The sequence below is a fragment of the Phasianus colchicus genome, chromosome 15, assembly GCF_987193195.1.
Source record: "Phasianus colchicus chromosome 15, bPhaCol1.hap1.1, whole genome shotgun sequence".
Classification (NCBI taxonomy): Eukaryota; Metazoa; Chordata; class Aves; order Galliformes; family Phasianidae; genus Phasianus; species Phasianus colchicus.
This window is the reverse complement of record NC_143450.1, coordinates 13,721,170-13,726,217: the sequence shown is the minus strand read 5'-3', so window position 1 is coordinate 13,726,217 and position 5,048 is coordinate 13,721,170.

Genomic DNA, 5,048 nt, shown 5'->3' with positions numbered 1-5,048 from the left:
ACGGAGAGGCGCGATGGGGAGGGATTAAAAGAAAGAAAGAAAGAAAGAATGAAATAGGGAGAAAAAGAAAAAAAAAAGAGGAGAAGCTCAAGTGGTGCAGACAGAGGGGAGCTGGGCTGCGGGAAGGGAGCCCAGGGCCCCCGCGAATGGGAAACAAAAGGAGCCCGGAGCAGCCAGGCTCTTCCCTTCAAGCAGAGGGAAGGGTGCTGCTCCCCATCTCCCTGTGCCTGCTTTCAGTTCTGGCCTTTCTCCCTATTTTCTTTCTATTCTTTTTTTTCCCTCTTTCTCCAACTCCCCCCCCCCCAATCACTCCCCCCAATCCCCTCCCGTTTTCTTTTATTCTTTTTTTTTTTTTTTTTTTTTTTATTCCTTTCTCAGGATATGAGGGGATGTTTAGAAAATCTGCTGCCCACGCCAGCAGCTGACTCATGTTTTTATTAAAGAAGGCCTGTGCCGAACTGACTCCGTATATTCCCTCCGGACTCCTGCCCTGGCCGGGCCAGCACTGCCCCCCCTCGGCCCCACAGCCCCCAGCCAGGCATTGGGACCACCAACGCCTGCCAACAGTGTTCCTGGAGGAGCGTCCTCTGGGGGACCTTGGAGTGGTGGGTTGGTTGTTTTTGGAACGGGGAATAAAAGATAACGTGCAACTGGGATGCCCTGGTGTGGGATGCTGGGGATGTGGGGTTGGTGGTGGCTGGATGGGGTTTATGTGGGTGCTTAGGGGTATGGATGTGTCCTGTGCTGCTCTGTGCCCCAGGAAGGAGGCCAGTCATCTTGACATCTCTCTGTTGTACCTAATAGCTCCCACCTCTGCCTTGGCCATCCCATCCCCTCAGCACCCTTGTGCTGAATGCCCATGATGTGCATGGTAATGTATCTGCACAGATCCCTCCACACGCTTTGGTGAGCTAAAATCAATTTTCTGGCAATCTCTTGATGGACACAAATATAGTTTGTCTGCACTGGGATTTTTAGCAATTTGCTTTGCCTTTTTGACAAAGTATAGAGACCTTCTGAATGGAAACCGTCTTCTGAACCACCCGTTCTTGTCTTGTTTCTGGCTTGGGGATGTGCTTTATTCTGATCCAAGTATAAAAAATACTGTGAAAATGCAGCATCTCTCATGAATGAGTTTTCCTGAGAAGATGCCCTTCTTTCTCCTTTTTTCTCTTCCAAGAATGAAAAGCCCTTCCTGTACAGACAGCACTGCTGAGATCTGAGGTTGGATTGTTTGCAAGGCACCATCCCCTTCCATCCTGCTGGTCCAACACAGCACAATAGGCACAGCTAATGATTGCCCAGCCCTGGAGATTGCTGCTTATCTCCACTTATCTCAGCCCTCAATCTTCACTGATGAGCAGCCAATTGGAGGGGTTTTCTTTGGAAATCTCTTTCATTTGGCAGAGGGCAAGGAGATCCTGGCATCCTCAGTTGTTGGCATTCAGTGGGGATCTGTCCTCAATTATTGGCATTCAATGGGGATCCGTGTTCTGGTGGGGCTCAGAGCCCATGCTGGCACTTTGCCATGCAGAAGAGTGCCCAAGAGATGGCTCATATGGGCATGTGGCTCTTTGTGAGGCTCTTCTCAAGGGATAAGGACATGCAGGGTGGGTCCCTCCGTGGAGGCACGTGTTCTGCTGGGAATAGCTCAGCAAAGCCATTTCCCGACAACAACCCCATTCTCGGAACAGAAGAGGGAAAAACCTGATGGTGAAATCCTGCTGGGTCCTTTGTGCTGGGGATGGGCTCCAGGCACAAACAGGTCACGCAGATCCCCCTTCTCCTGCCTGCAAATGGACGATCCTGTGAAAAACGCGGCCACTCAATATTGCCAGGAATCAGCCAGGGTCGAAGAGTGATGCTTTGGGATGCTGCGAGCACACGGTGCTGCACGTCCCCAGCCAGCAGCCAGGGCTGGCGCTGAGTTTGGGGTCACGGCAGCTCCTGGGAAAGGCCAACCCAAAGGAAGCCCCAACGCCGGAGGGACTCGCGCCTGTGAGCGTGTGGGTGGAGAGGAGCGGCTCGCTGACCCCTGCTTTGCTCACCTCTATTTTGGGCTCCTGCACCTCCGTTCGTGGCACTTGCAGGACTTAGTGGTTCCCCCGGGGCTGGGACAGCTGCAGGGGAGGCTGCCAGAGTTGCTCTCTGCGGGGGTTCGCAGACTGCAGCAAGGCCAGATAAGCAGCGTTAGTGCTAACGAGGGAGAGGAATGCTTCGTGAGGTTTGTACTGCTCAGGCATCACCAGGATCACAGCATCTTTGTGACCTCCATCACAGGTTGAGATGGAAACCCCAGAAAAAGCATAAGAAGGGCCACTTGAGCCAGGTCATTTGGCAGAGTCAGCAATGAGTCCCCTGTGCCCACAGGTGGGAGGCAGGTAAGGAAGAAGCAGCAGATGATAAAATCATAGGATTGTTTGAGTTGGAAGGAACCTCCAAAGGCCATCTGGTCCAATTGCCCTGCAATGAGCTGGGACACCCACAGCTCCATCAGTGCTCAGAGCCCCATCCCTGGGGACACTCAGTCCAAGCTGCATGGACTGTAGGTGTCCCTGCTCATTGCAGGGGAGTCAGACCAGATAGACTTTAAAAGTCCCTTCCAACTCAAACGATTCTATGATTCTATGACTCACTCTGATGTAGTGGAGGTGCAGTGTTGTGTTCCTACAACCACTGTCTGTCACCTCCCTGGGGTTCAGGCAGTTCAGGCACTGTGATTAGGCAGTGGCAGAGGATGCTGCCCCACTGCTTCCCCTCCTCGCAGACTTTCTGCCTCTATCCCACGCACTTTCCTCACCCCACGATGAGCCCCGGTATTAAATGTGCAGCACAGAGCTCTGGAGGCAGCAGCAGGCTGGGGGGTGAATACTAATAGCAGCGAGTCCACTCGTCCCAGACTTTCCCACACATCTGCAGCCACTTAATGTGGGAATCGTTAACCCTCTGCTGACAGCCTGAACCAGGAGGAAGGAGTGAGTTTCCCCCACCTCCAACCACTGCTGCGACACCATGTTGCCTCCTCAGACATCTCCCCATCCTGCTGAAACCACAGCAGAGATTTCAACAAGCCAGGTACAATGCAGGACTTGGCTTCCTGTGGGGAATGCCTCCTCCCTGGAGCAGGGGCCGTACTCTGCCCTGCAGAGTTCCATTCCTGACAGCCTGGCCCTGGGAACCTCCCTTTCTGGCCGTCCTGCTTCCAGGAGATGGCATCACTCGATCATGGATAGCAGTGCCGAGCCCTGGGGAAATCCTGGCTGCTCCTCTTCTCCCTGCATCAGTTCGGTTTCCACCGGGAATCTCAGGTGGGGAGGGCTGGAAGGAGCCCCCCCGGCTGAGTTGGTGCTGAGGGTCTCTGGATGGGTGCAGAGGGTCCACATGCGGTTTTGCTGCCCCTGACCTGCTCTCCTGTGGGACCCCAGTGCGGATGATGTCCCACCAAGCTGAACACCAAAGGGCCCCCCTGTTGGAGACAGTGGTCACAGGGTCTCTGCAGGGCCACCCTCCACTCACAGCCATGAAAGGCTCTTCCCTGGCACCACTTTTTCCAGTCACAATCCCCTCTGGCAATATACAGGCTGAAAAGGAAGAAAAGAGGGAAGTTATCTCTGGTGGATCTTTATGGCCCAATTGTCATCTCCTGTCCACCCTGGAGCTGGTGGCACGCTGCTAGCAGGCACCTGGCCGTGCTGCTCTGTGCTGAGCCCTTCACCTGCTGCAGGAGAGTGCAGGTAGGGTGCTCATGGACCCATGGAGCCCTGCACCCACAGCCCAGCTATGGCTGGGACATGCCCAGTAGCAGCAGGGAAGTGCTTGTGTGCTGCATGCACTGAGCTCCTCAAACACAGCAAAGTTTGCTGGCTTTGTTACCATTTTCCTTTTAACTCCATGAATCTGGAAAGCAATCCTACCTTCAAACCTCTTCATAGATTCATAGCTACAATTGCAAAAAAACTGTGAAAGTTTGCTGTTTTATCCTCTTCTCTCAATTGCATCTTAAATCTTCTTTCCCTTCCCTTCCCTTCCCTTCCCTTCCCTTCCCTTCCCTTCCCTTCCCTTCCCTTCCCTTCCCTTCCCTTCCCTTCCCTTCCCTTCCCTTCCCTTCCCTTCCCTTCCCTTCCCTTCCCTTCCCTTCCCTTCCCTTCCCTTCCCTTCCCTTCCCTTCCCTTCAGCATACACTGGGACCATGCAGAGGTGACTAGCAATGTGCTGTGATGGCACAGAGGTGACCTCAGTCCTTCACCCCCTCTGGAGCATAGGTGTGCCTGACCTGCCTGATGACAAGTGGATGGCTTCTGCTTGGGGACAGATGTGCTTTTGGGGCATGCATCCATAGAATCATAGAATATCCCAATGGAATGGACCCGTAAGGATCACTGTGTCTGGCTCTGTCTGTCTGTCCATCCTGCTTTTTGTGGCTGTGCTGAACTTGGCTATCGGGCTCGAGGGATGGGTTTGCCCCCAGATGTTATAAATGGAGGGGGACCCAGAGCCACCTGTTCCCACCAACCCCGTTTCCAAAACAAACAGATGCAGGGGAAAGCAAGGATGATGGGGCAATTCCATTCAGCAGTTCATGGGTGATTCAATCCTTCAGCCAGGATTTGATGTGAGGGCTCAGCCCAAGCTGCCCTTCTCCTGGAGCACAAGGCTTTAGGAACAGGGTGACCTCCTTTGGGGCATCTTCAAACACAATACCAGCTGTGCCACACTGTCCCCAAAACCAGCTGGCATAAAGGAACCACAGCTGGTGGCACAGGGACAGCCCATGCTGGTGACCACAGAGGGAACGCGGGGCGGTGGGAGGTTCGGATCGCCCCGCACCGCCGGGGTTCCTGCACTTTGAAATGCAACCCTGCCTTTCAATGCAAATGCTGTGAGAGGTTGGGCCCAATAAAAGCCTGTGGGCAGGGAGGTGCCTGGCCCCGGGACACAGCTCCCCAAGGCGCCCAGGTGAGCGCAGGGAAGGAGGGGCGGCCGCTGCGTGACACCCGGCCGCCTCGGCACAGAGCGGCACAGCGCAGCGCATCGGCACAGCATGAGCG